This window comes from Micropterus salmoides, unplaced genomic scaffold, assembly GCF_014851395.1.
Source record: "Micropterus salmoides isolate LMB-PRFRI ecotype aquatic unplaced genomic scaffold, ASM1485139v1 Ms_hic_scaffold_1825, whole genome shotgun sequence".
NCBI classification, from domain to species: Eukaryota; Metazoa; Chordata; class Actinopteri; order Centrarchiformes; family Centrarchidae; genus Micropterus; species Micropterus salmoides.
Genome location: NW_024040957.1, coordinates 2,220 through 16,247, shown reverse-complemented (window position 1 = coordinate 16,247; position 14,028 = coordinate 2,220). Strand labels below are relative to the sequence as shown.

At 41.3% G+C, this 14,028-nt stretch overlaps 1 long non-coding RNA gene across 1 annotated transcript; it reads right to left on the bottom strand.

Moving 5' to 3' along the window:
* Positions 1 to 8,141: 8,141 nt before the first annotated feature.
* Positions 8,142 to 8,679, bottom strand: LOC119909691. The gene is made up of 2 exons (XR_005445515.1): positions 8,538 to 8,679; positions 8,142 to 8,431 (listed from the first exon to the last, which is right to left on the bottom strand). It is a non-coding gene; the product is annotated as an uncharacterized LOC119909691 (long non-coding RNA).
* Between the last annotated feature and the right edge of the window lie 5,349 nt (positions 8,680 to 14,028).

Sequence of the window (14,028 nt, the reverse complement as noted above, 5' to 3'; positions counted from 1 at the left end):
GCTTCTACTTAATTTTACTCTTACTCGCTTATCATAATTGTTTTTTGAATGTTTACCTCAGATTTGTGAAGTGATCCACTGTTTGGCATCAACTGTTGACTATAAAGAGTTTATATCACAATTAACCATCAGGTTTCTCCAACTTTCACTCAGGAGCAAAAATCAGCCTTTAAACTCGAAAGAAATAACGATTTGATCCTTATCGTGATAATTATCGATATAGAAAGATATGAAAGTTTTTATGGTGATACATTTTTGGCCATATCAGCCATCTCCTGCACCTGGAGGAGACTTTACTGTGTAGCCTACTTAATCATATTAGAAGCACAATCAAGCACTAATCACCAAATCAACAAAATCTTAACATGTCGGTAAAAACAGGCAGGGAAAACGCTCTTATTGTGAAATGCACCCCGTGGGATATGCAGCCGTTCCGACGACTGAACTAAAGCGGGACACCGAGAGCTTTGAAGGATGTGGTATAAGCACAAAAGGACATCTTAAAAACACGTTATGTGGGGCAGGCTGCTGAAACGCTTCTGAGGCCTTCCATTGGAAGTTTACGCCGGGCTGAGGACGGAACTAAACCGCAGTGCACACGCCGCCTGCGTGAGTCTGGGGTTGATGCATAATAGCCTACGTCCGTCCCTCAGAATTCCCATGATGCATTATAGTGATGGGAATTTTGTTAAAATTTGCTAATAAGTTTGCCATGTGTTTCAAATACAAATGTTACATTTCCATTTATTCATTTAGCTGACGCTTTTATCCAAAGCGACTTACAATAGATATACATGTCAGAGGTCGCTCGCCTCTGGAGCAACTAGGGGTTAAGTGTCTTGCTCAGGGACACAATGGTGGATGGGTCACAGTGGGGGATTGAACCTGGGTCTCTCACACCAAAGGCATAGTCTTATCCATTGCGCCTGCACCACCCCCATGTTACTTTACGATTTGTTTAAGGTGCTTAAAATATAGTGTGTTTTGTTGGTAATCTTCATTCTTGTGGTTTACCATTGAAACCAGGAGGGAAGTGACCATGTCCACGTTTCCAAGGCTTACTGAGCTTTATAGTGACTTGTAGGTCATTGTTTCTTTGTCCTGTAATGATGTAATGCGTGTGTGTGTGTGTGTATGTATGTATATATATATATATATATATATATATATATATATATATATATATATATATTTTATGTTTTTGATCTGCTTGGATACTAATCACATTTTTGGTGTTTGTAGTATAAGAGTTTTTATAGGATGTTGATTTTTATAAATGTGTATATAAACAAGAAAAATGTCATAGAGAAAATTGAAGATACTGGTAATCTGACCTATTCAACCTGGCACACAGTGTTTTTGTAATTTCACTGTATGAGTCTGAAGAAGCAATGGGTGAAACACGTTGCTCACAATAAATGCAGTAAAAGGCCCCTTTGTGGACACACCTCTGCAGCTGGTTGTCACAAGTGGTAATGCATTAGTGAAACTAACCATGACATCTCATTCAAAGTCTTTCTCTGTTTGTCTGTCTGTCTGATACAGAAACGCAGCAGAAAAGAGGGACTCAAACATCACCAATGTCAGTACTGTGACAAATCCTTCAAAACATCTGGATCTTTAAAAATTCATGAGAGAGTTCACACTGGAGAGAAACCGTACAGCTGTGACCTATGTGGGAGAGCTTTCACTCAGTCGTTTCACCTTAAAATCCACAAACGTGTTCACACTGGAGAGAAGCCGTACATTTGTGACCAGTGTGGGAAAGCTTTCTCTAATTTGGTTAAACAAAAAATCCACAAACGTGTTCACACTGGAGAGAAACCATACAGCTGTGACCAGTGCAGGAAAGCTTTCTATACATCAAGTGACCTACAAAGGCACCAACGTGTTCACAGTGGAGAGAAACCGTACAGCTGTGACCAGTGTGGGAGATGTTTTTCTCAATCCGGTTCCCTTGAAACCCACCAACGTGTTCACACTGGAGAGAAACCGTACTGGTGTGACCAATGTGCGAAAGCTTTCTCTACATCAAGTTCCCTAGAAATTCACAGACGTATTCACACCGGAGAGAAACCGTACTGGTGTGAACAATGTGGGAAAATGTTTGCACGAAGTAGTAACCTTAAAGTCCACCAACGCATTCACGGCGTTTCGCTTTGAATATGTTCAGAGCGAAGTGAGCCGTTTCCTCCTGCCTCGTCCTCGTGCCCTGATAGCTGCCTTGTTATATTCTGAGCTTCTCTCCAAACAGGGATAGAAAACAGTAACTTTAACGCTGAGCAGCATGTATGTCTTTGTGCCTGTAACTCCATACTGTGTTTTGTGAGTCTGGCCTCAAGGCACCTTCTCATTAGCTGTAAGCTAAATTCCTGTGTGCCAGTTAAAGTATAGTAGTGTGTAGTGAGAGTCGGTAACGCTCCTGTTTGAACCAGATTTGGGCACGGGTTCAGCTTACCACCGATACAACTTACACTTTGTTAGCTATTTGTTGTATTAGGTTCACTAGTTTTAAGGGTGCTGCGCTCCCTGTGTTTTGTTAAACAATGGCTAGAGAGGTTTTTGGTTCTACTTTTGTTTGTAGTTAGTAATCCCTTGAGTTTAAAAGGGATCTCTTTTTGTTATGTTTCGTTCTTTGGTTTACGCAACACCCACTTGCCCAGTTTCTGTTATGCCTTTTGTTTTCCTCTGTTTTAAATAACCTTTCTACCTTGCCAAGTACATCTGGTTTATGCTTACGTCTCCTCTATCCCTAGCGAGCTGGGGCGTAACATAATTGGGGGATCTTAATCTTCAGAAGCGTTTTCAGCAGCCTGCCCCCACATCTTCAGATCTTAATTGGATCTGGTGGAAGGTTATTTGTTAATTAAAGTTTGAGTGGACACACTCGACAAGATTAACGCTCCTCATAAAGACTACTTAATTTGTATTACCTGCCATATTGGAATCACGGTTGCCAAATCTTTGTTGAAAAAGTATCTTTGTATCCGGATTATTGATAACTCTGTAGAGCAGGGAGAGATTGTGCTTCCTGAGCAGGCCCAGCGGATGAAAACTTGGATCACACTGCCACGCTACAATCCATCCCTGCCCAGCAGCAGTGCTCGTTCCAGGGATGAGGCCCCGATGAAAGTCTGACTCGCCCGTCTCTAGCTTGAAGCACGGGAGAGGGAACAGCAGCAGCACTTTGGATGTTGGGGGACTGGAGCTGGAAATGGAGGTTGACAGGGCTGCGAGACTGTGAAAGATTGAGCTCGAATACTCCGAGGTGGAGCAGGTTCCACTGTCTGCCTCAGGTATGCCACAATCCTGCATGTAGTTTTGGTTACAACCTTCCGTAAAGTGGATTCTTATTTCAGTGTGTTTGAGCGCATTGCTGCCACGTTACAGTGGCCGCCTGGAGTTTGGGGACTCCTGCTCCAGTGCAAGCTCCAAGCTAAAGCTCAGGAAGCCATCGCAGCACTACCTCTGGAGGACAGCGTAGATTACGAGTTGTGGGCATTTTCAAGTTGGTTCCTGAAGCATATCGGCAGAGATTTGGGGAACATAAGAGCGAGCAGGGCCAGACGTATGTTGAGTTCGCTAGAGAGAAGGGCGTACTCTTTGATAAATGGACTGCTGCCTGTCATGTGACTGATGTTAATTCCCTCAGAGTTGATGCTTTTGGAGGACTTTAAGAAGTGTCTCCCTGACAGTGTTGTGACGTACTTGAATGAGCAGAAGGTGCGGACATTGGCAGTAGCCGCTACTTTAGCCGACGAGTATGTTCTTATACATGAGACTCCTTTCTCTACAGTCGCTGGTAGTAAACCACACAGTATTTACCGCACTCCATCCTCACTGCCTTCTAGCTCACCTAAAGCATCACAAGTGACGAAAGATGACCGTAAGTGTCACTATTGTCATCAGAGCGGACATGTAATTGCTAACTGTTACATGCTAACTGTTGCTAACTGTTACATGCTAAAACGTAAGAAGCAATCTCCGCGTGGCATCGAAATGGGATATGTTCCCCGGCCAGTGCACCAGGTACATATTCAGTCAGACTGGTTCCTTCCCAGTAGCAGTGTCTCCCCAGCTTCTTCAGTGTTGTCACATGAAAATATACAATAAAATATTTACAAAACTGTGAGGTGTACAAACTTTTGTAAGATACTGTATTTTCTTGTTATTGTGTTGTAGTTAAACATGTTTTCCTCCATTGTAGGATTGTAATTTAATCTTCATGTTATGTATTTACTGTTTATTTTCTATTGTTAATACTTTATTTTGTCAATACATATCATTGATAAATGTCCCTGTTTTTGTTAAGTATAGTATTGTACACATGTTTAGTTTTATTTCCTGAAATATTTGATAGATGTGTCCAGTTGTGTTTTTGGGGTTGTGGCTCTGGTGAGTCTTCATCTCATAAGGGGTGGAGGTCTCCAGGAGTTCTCATGTGGACTACTCTCATATAGCTTCTCACTTGCAAATATCAATAAAAGTGAGAGACCAAATCTATTAGCTGGATCTTCTGAAGAGTCCACTCCTCCTTGTGGGGTCCTCACCTTCCCCTGTCCTGAAAACAACATCAATACTTTTTGGAGTAAAATCTGGGTCCCATGATGTTTCTCTTAAACAGGTCATTTCTTGTTCCTTTGGTTACTTTACATTTTCTTCTCCAGATTTTAAATGTGTTAACTGTATATAGAGTAGTTGTGTATTTTGATCTGTTGTTATTTTCTGAACGTGGTTTTGAATCTGTTGAGGTTTGTTCAGACTGAAAGCAAAGCCAATTCTAGTTGAAGCAAAGAGCCGAAGATTTGTTATAGACGGCGTCAGCTGAGGTGAAGACGTGTCTGCTCAAGTCTGAGATGTTTCAGCTCAAATTAAAAATTCAGCTTTGTCTTTGACAAATGAACAGAGAGAAAAGAAAAAACAGAAACTGGAAGGACGCTTCAAACAAACTAGATCATGACGTCTGTTTATACTTGCTCCAAATATCAACACTTGAAGACAGGGCAAAAATCACAAAGTCCAAATGTTTAAGAGGCCTGAACCAGGTCCACTGGATGCCTCTGGGTTTAACTGCTGTGGTTTGATCCAGTGTGTAGTGAGGAGGAAGAGGCGCTGAATAAACAGGGACTACAAAACCACTACAGACCACATTTGTGTTCAGTGTGAACAAACCTTCGTTCTTGTGAAAGTCTGATTGAATCAAATATTATCATGTCTTCATTATCTGACTCCATTTTAACAGCTGTTTGCTTTCTGTTCTGTCAGTAAATGTGTTGCTTTCTGTTTAACTTGCATCCTGCCAGGGTTGGTGCTGTAATAATCTGAGCAGGAGACTTGAGATTTGGACTTGAGTCGTTTTCAATGTTCTTATTAAATTAGTCGACACAAAGAGAAGCTTTGACTCATCATTTGAAACTGGACGTTCAATAAACTGTTTCTATTCAACAATATTTGTTGTTCTGATGTTTTTGGTTCAAACACAGACCAGTTACCTTTTTACATTTGGTGATGACCCTGCCGACCCAGGCTGACGAGGGATTGGATGATGATTTCATCACCGCTGTCACTTCCGAGCTGATCAGAAATCAAAGAGAGAAAAGTTGTGTTTTCAAAGGAGCATGATGAAAGTGAAACGTCCTGTTTTGATCCTGCAGTCACAAACCTTTAACTTCTGCTTCAGATTCTGATGTCGTCTGTGCAGCAGCACCAAAACAAGCGGTGGAAGCTGATTTACAAAGGTGGAAAACCTCTTTATCGTCTTCTCACTCTCACATTCCTTATTAAATATCATGTTTTCTAATGAACTGCATCACTTGTGGAAAACAAAAGCCCACTCTTTGGCCTCTGAGTCTGTTTGGGGTCAAAAGAAACCTCCAGTACAGTATTAATAATTGGTTCAGTTCTCGTGCACTCAAGTGTTTTATCATCAGCATATGTCATCCTTCCCTGGTGCTTTTATCCCAGCCAGGGCCAGCGCCTTTTTAACTCTCCCAAACTAACTGAAACACGCTGCTCATATCCAATATTTTACTTCCCTCATCCCAAATTCCCGGCAGTGAAAACATCTCATTGGCATTATGAATTTCCTAACTTGACTATTAAAATGTTTATTAGTTGGGTAGACTGGGCGATATGGATGCACATCTCATAATAAGCGCCACATATTTCGTCAAATCAACGTGTAAATATATGTATTAAAGGAACCTGGGTAGCCACTTTCAATGGGCCTGATGCAGCTGATAACATTTATATCTTGCAAGTATTGTTATTTACAATTTACAGGGGCAATTCTGAAGTTTGTCAGTAGAGATGATCTTCAGCCAGATCTAGCACAGACCCAGTCCAGACGTCTTTAGCAGGTCCCACAAAAACCCCTTCTCACTCCCTGACTCGTCAAATGTTGACGCATGGTCAAGAGTCATAGTCGTCGGAAGTGAGGATGTGTTGCCCACAGACCCTGCTGCTCCACCACATGACCCAGCATGGCCTTCCAAAACTTGAGGCCTGAGGGGTCTTGTTTTTCTCCACCTCACCATTCGGAGAGGATCAGTGGGAGTTCAGTAACTCACACTTGGCTCACAGCCTTTCACGTCCTCTCAAATCCTTCCATTAGAAACAGATGTTTCCTGTCTCGCTTGCGTACTTGGCTGATACTGAGCGACTGCAAAGTGCTCCCCTCTGGGTGAGACGATTGGACAAGCAGCCTGCAGACTTTCCATTCTTGTTCGCCCGGGAACATTTTTCAACAAACAGTAATCAGTCAGGGCAGCAATGAGATCCTTGTATGATATGGAAGATTGGACACCACCAGATATTACCATTTACTGTGTGTGTGTGTCCATGGCAAGGGCGTCACTTTGTGCTGAAAAGTGGTGGGGACACTTAAGGGCTCAGATTAGGGCTGCAGTGATACAATTTCTCCCGAAACGTGAACAAAACAAGAAGATATTAAAATTAATATTCACGACTGTGATATACGATTTGGGGGGTTGGGGGTCTTCCCCCACGAGATTTTGAGCATTTAACACTTAATTTCCTGCATTCTGGAGACATTTTCTGGAACAATTTATGGTTGAAATGTCTTATATATATATATATATACATTATATATATATATACATATGTATATATATATGTATATATATGTATATATATATGTGTGTGTATATAAATAAAATATATATATAAAGCCATTTCTTAAAGATATCCATAAAAAGTCTCATTTAAAGTTTGCCACAAGCCACCTGGGAGACACACCAAACATGTGGAAGAAGGTGCTCTGGTCAGATGAAACCAAAATCGAACTTTTCGGCAACAATGCAAAACGTTATGTTTGGCGTAAAGGCAACACAGCTCATCACCCTGAACACACCATCCCCACTGTCAAACATGGTGGTGGCAGCATCATGGTTTGGGCCTGCTTTTCTTCAGCAGGGACAGGGAAGATGGTTAAAATTGATGGGAAGATGGATGGAGCCAAATACAGGACCATTCTGGAAGAAAACCTGATGGAGTCTGCAAAAGACCTGAGACTGGGACGGAGATTTGTCTTCCAACAAGACAATGATCCAAAACATAAAGCAAAATCTACACTGGAATGGTTCACAAATAAACATATCCAGGTGTTAGAATGGCCAAGTCAAAGTCCAGACCTGAATCCAATCGAGAATCTGTGGAAAGAACTGAAAACTGCTGTTCACAAACGCTCTCCATCCAACCTCACTGAGCTCGAGCTGTTTTGCAAGGAGGAATGGGCAAAAATTTCAGTCTCTCGATGTGCAAAACCGATAGAGACGTACCCCAAGCGACTTACAGCTGTAATCGCAGCAAAAGGTGGCGCTAAAAAGTATTAACTTAAGGGGGCTGAATAATTTTGCACGCCCAATTTTTCAGTTTTTTATTTGTTAAAAAAGTTTGAAATATCCAATAAATTTCGTTCCACTTCATGATTGTGTCCCACTTGTTGTTGGTTCTTCACAAAACATTACAGTTTTATATCTTTGTTTGAAGCCTGCAATGTGGCAAAAGGTCAAAGTTCAAGGGGGCCGAATACTTTTGCAAGGCACTGTATATAAAGGGAAACTCAAAATTCAGGTGTAAGGTGACAATACAAAATATAACAATATAATGTAGTAATTTGCAACTTGTTTATTTTTTAGCTGAAGTTACTTTCTTGGATAGTGCACATTCGTTTCTTAGATATTTGCATTGCATGTTTCTTATTATGCAAAGAAACCTTTCTCACAGCATTCTCATTTGTTAGGTAACATTTCTTTTCTTTCAAGCAATTTATCAGAACCATTTTAATAAATACTTTCAAAAAGTGATGGTAGTAGCCTACAGAAACAGACCATCCAGCTGCCTTGCAGAGTCTCCAAAGCGCCCATTATCATCAATTGTTAGTGTGAAGGAAGGAAAGCAGCTGCAGATCCTAGTAGATCAAAAATAAATATAAAAATGTTATTAAAGGTAGGAAAACTCTTTTGTACACAGTCTATGGTTTAACCTAGTGCGTTTGAGTCAGTATACAATCTGACCTTCATATAATATGGTCCGGACCCGTGAAGACATTTATTCCATCCATCCTGTACGCAGGTCTGATGGACGTTTTGCTCTCTGCTGTGAGCGAAGCAGCGCATCATGAACCATATTTGGAAGTTCCTGCTGTTCGTGCTGCAGCTGGACCCTTTTCTCTCTCACTCAGCCTGAAGAGGAGCACAGGAGACCTGCAGGATCTCAGAGACCAGGACCAAGAGCGGGATGGAGGAGGACAACCAGGACCCGGAGCCCCGGAGCAACAACGTCCCCGGAGGACAAACAGCAGGCTCGAGCTCTGATAGCACCGATGTTCAGGTCAGTGTTCATGAACACAGCTAGCAGCTAACAAGAAGCTAACGTGGCGTTAGCTCGGCCTGGTTCCGACACGTAGCTTCATATTGACTGTAAACAAGATGTAATGTAGCAGGATTCAACAGTGGAGCCATCAGAACCCCGTATCTCTACAGAACCCACACTTAATGTGACGGTCGGACCCGGAGAGGAGGAGGAGGAGGAGGAGGAGGAGGAGGTCTCTTGTAGCATGTAGCCTGGGTGTTAGCATGCTGCTGCCTGGATGAAGTTTAAGTTGTTTTCTGTTGGACAGACTTTCACTCAGGCTCCAGCGGGTCTTCTCACTCACTTTGACCCAGTGTTTGCAGCAGCAGGACGGTGAGCTCACCCAGAGCACTCGCTCTGAACCGCGGAGGTTTTTAGGGCCCAGAAATAAAAATAAACAAAACAGTGTCAGTACTTTCTTACTGAATTGTTCTCATCTAGTGAAACACACATTTTTCTTGCTAATGTGTGGTTATTTTATTTTACTTAATAATTGGAATAGAAATGAATTGCAGTTTTAATTTTATATTAATATTTTAATGGAAAAAAATATCATTTATTTTTAATATCTTCACAAACCTATGCAGCAGTAATTGTAGGACTGCACTGGACAAATGAGACACACCTCTTCATATTAGATTTGATGTGCTTCGTCTATGTTGTATAAATATTTTATCGTTTATTTTCAAGTGGGACAGACAGCAGCAGCGACTATATTTGCACCACCGGTAACTAAACTATATGGCCAGAAGTATTGGGACACCCTCTGAATCTTTGAATGCAGGTGTTCCAATCACTTAAATGACTAAAGTTAAAATCGAGCAGCTAAGCATGCAGACTGCTTCTACGAGCATTTGTGAACGAACGGGTCGGCCTCAGTGGATGCTGCGTGATAGTGAAGTCAATTCGTGAAATTTTCCTGCTACTAAATATTCCACAGTCAACTGTTTGTGGTATTATAACAAAGCGATTGGGTACAATAGAAACTCAGCCATGAAGGTGTAAGGCCACATAAAATCAGAGAGCGGGTTCAGCTCATGCTGATGCACACAGTGCGCAGAAAGCTCCATCTTTCTCTCAAAAGCTACAGACCTCCAAACGTCGTGTTGTTTTTCAGGGTAGGCTCCTTTGTTCCAGTGAAAAGAAATGGTAATGCTTCAGCATACCAAGACATTTTGGACTATTTCATGCTCCCAACTATGTGTTAACAGTTTGTGTTCCAGCATGACTGCGCACCAGTGCACAAAGAAAGGTCCTTAAAGACATGGATGAGCGAGTTTGGTGTGGAGGAATTCGACTGGCCTGCACAGAGTTCTGACCACCTTTGGGATGAATTAGAGCGGAGACTGCGAGCCAGGCCAACATCTGTGCCTGACCTCACAAATGCGCTTCTACAGTTATGGTCACAAATTGAACGCACTCCTAAACCTTGTGGACAGCCTTCCCAGAAGAGTTGAAGCTGTCAACCCCATATTAAACCCTACAGATTAAGAATGTGACGTCTTTAACCTTCATGCGCTTGTAAAGGCAGGCGACCCACTACAGTAAGGCAATATAGTGTATGTTAACACAGACATAACATAGGACAGAGCCAGGACGATTGAAACCCTTCATCAGATAAACATAGTTTTAATAGATCACCCTACTATTTTTGTTGTAATCAAATACTACAAATGTGTGTGTGTGTGTGTGTGTGTGTGTGTGTGTGTGTGTGTTATATTGACCAGGTGGTATAATGTACTAATTTGGAGTGACTGGTCTCCTGCCCTCCAAAACTATATCTCTTCGATTCCACTGTATCGTCCTAAAATGCAGTCCAGCAGCCACCTGGCTGTGTGGGCGAGAGTCAGCAGGCTGGGAGTCGTCTGTGGTCCAGCACAGAGAGCAGAACTAGTCCGCAAGCAACATCTGCAATAATTTACTCTTCCTGACGCTGCCAAGGTTATTACAGTTTTCCATTAGTTAGTATTTTTATGTCGTTTTGACTTTTTGTTTTCAGTTTAGTTTTAAATATTTTTTTAACAGTTTAGTTTTTATTTTTGAAAATGCTTAGTTCTAGTTTAGTTTTTGTTTTGTTTGTTTTTGTTAACAATAATAACCTTGGTCACTGCTTACCTGTGCTACATCCCCACACCCCATGCTTACATAGTTTGGCACATCAGACTTGTACGAGCTCAGAGAATATTTGTGTTTAAATCGTCCTGCATTTAATTTGTCCCGGCTCTTCCCTACATATAATAGCATTTTTCTGAGGAGTGGTGGAGACGGCGTTAATCCGTTATTGTGTTTAATTTTGGAGGGAATGTTTACTGCTCCCATAACGCAAAAACATTTAAAGTTTTTATGCATTAATATGTTATCTATCTATCTATCATGCCTCTATGGTCATAATTACTCACATTCTGCTGTTATTTTATGGTAAGATACATAAACAAGATTAATGAATATGCTGCTCAATTTAAGCCAAGAAAGACGTTTGGTCAGTCGTGCAAAATATACAAGGCAACCAATTACATTCCAAAAGGGGGAAAAAAATAAAGACGAATATGTTTAATAATCTGTGTTAGATAGATACAAGATATTTCTGTCATACAAAGCTGAAACTCTGCACTTTCAACTTGGACATCGTGGACAGGCATGTGTTCTGGATTTAGGGGTTATTTCCTGGCAGTGTTTAATATTGCGATTTAATATGCGGTAATTTTTTAAGCTCTTTACTTTCTGTATTATTCAAAACAGACAAGCAGTAAATCGGTGTAATATGACCAACACAATATTAGACAGATTAAACATACACTGTTCTTTCTTGATATTATTATATCAAATTATAATAATATGAGAAACGTAATTCAAGAGTCAAGTCATGGCGTTAAATAATATGATATAATATCATCAGGTCGGCCAACAGACCACAAGAAAAACACAGTTCACCACAGTAAGCGCTCAATTTGAAACCCACTGTTCAACCAGCAATTAATGAGTCCTTATCTCAGGTCAAATCTCCTAGGAGTCCATCTTTCTCTATCTATTCTGTGTTCAAAAGTTGGCCAATGAAAATAAAACCAAGTGACGCCTCTCGTGTTTAATAGACAAGCTCAGTAATTCTCCAACAACACTGGAGTTCCCCCGCAGCCTCCGATGCTGCTGAGCAGCACACCGGCTGTAACTCGGACAGACTGGGCCTCTTTCGACTTGTGCGTTTGGTTTGAAACGCCGTTTCACAGATATTTCCTGAGCTGACTGGAGGCTGCGTGTGTGACGCAGGCGCCGTAAGAGTAAATTGTCTGGTAAACTTACTCATTAATCATTTAACTTAAACCTCCTCATTATATTTTTTGTATGTTCTGCTTTAGCCTCCTTTTTGGTTTTTTAGTTTTGTCGGTTTGGTGACTACACCAGGTAAATGTCACCACATTATCATACGTGTTACAGTATCTCACAAAATTTTGTAAATATTTGATTATATCTTTTCATGTGACAATACTGAAGAAATGACACTTTACCACAATGTAAAGTAGTGAGTGTGCAGCTTGTGTAACACACAGCCTTTAATGTCTAAACCGCTGGCAACAAGTGAGTACACCCCTAAGTGAAAATGTCCATTTCTCCTCTGCGGTGTCATGTGACTCGTTAGTGTTACAGGGTCTCAGGTGTGAATGGGGAGCAGGTGTGTTAAATCTGGTGTCATCGCTCTCACACTCCCTCATACGGGTCGCTGGGTTCAACATGGCACCTCATGGCAAAGAACACACTCAGATGACAACAGAAGGAGTGTTAAACAGCCCTTTTTTCACGGCTGTGGTTGTACCATCCGTCGTTTATTATATTCCCAACATGAAAATGTCACCGGAGCCCTCGCGCAATGGCAGCAGCACCCGGTTTGGATGCTACAGGGTCACATGACGGGGCGCCGGGTGAGTTAATTTAGGTCTGACTGCAGCGATCAGGGCCGCTCGTAGAGAGAGAGAGAGAGAGAGCTGCGCGAATATATGCGCAACACTACAGCAATTAACTATGATTTTTAAATAGGCCGAGCAAAAAAAAAATCACATTATTATGTGGTAATACTGTGGCGGGCCGCCACAAACATGGGAAACACTGACCCAGTGATGACGTAAACGTGCTCCGGCTCGGGTCGTTGGGCGCAGTGTGAGCGCAGGCCAATGAGTGGGGAGGGGGGGACAATCAGTACAAGCCAACCGGCTCTAGTGTGAGTTCGCCCTAACTGTGTGGTTGCTGGATCTCTCATTTGTGTGCATGGAGAAGTGAAATTAAGCACATCTGGTTTCACTCAGTTAACTTACCAGAAAGGAATTTCCCGTCTGTGTACCGACCACCATTTATTTATTTATTTATTTGGCAGGCGTCTGCACCGCCCCAGCTCACATGGTACTAGGACTGCATCTAACTATGTGTTTTAACTGATTCATTTCATTTTATATATTATTATCTTTATTCTAAAGATGTTTTTAATTTCTAATATACAGTTATTCCAAATAAATATCAATAATAATATTTAACTTTCACCTCACTGCTGTGTTAGGATCTGTTATGAATATCATAACAGAAAATTAAAATAGTGGACCTGAAATTAAAATGGATGCTGTGGCAGAAGAACTTAATCGCTGTATGTCAACTCTCACCCTGAACTGGAGAATCAGTATTTTTAGTTGATATAAAACTTTAAATTGGTATGTCATGGATTTATTTCATAACTTAGTGAGATAATCACTGACATGAAGAAAATAACTGAACGATTTACAGACAGTCACAGACTGTTGGCTTGATCAACAGGATGCAAAGAGTCTCAAACTGATGCTATGTGGTCACAAAACATCAGGTGCTGTAGAACCACAGTGACACCTGTGAGCAATCTTATATATGAATTCATATAGATAAAAAAATACAGCAGCAAACTGACAAAGACAGTGAACTAAAGACACTTTTAAACTTTTATCCACCACATAACTTTCCCGACACAAAATAACATCCAGTACGCTTGATATCGAAGAAACTACAACTACATAGCTGCAAAATAAACGGGTTTATTGAAGGACAGGGTTTCCAAGTCAATTTTGGACTTTTAGGACATATAGCTCTTATTTTTATTAGCAGAGAAGTGAATTCAGTCGGGAATTTCTGTATGCGTACGCC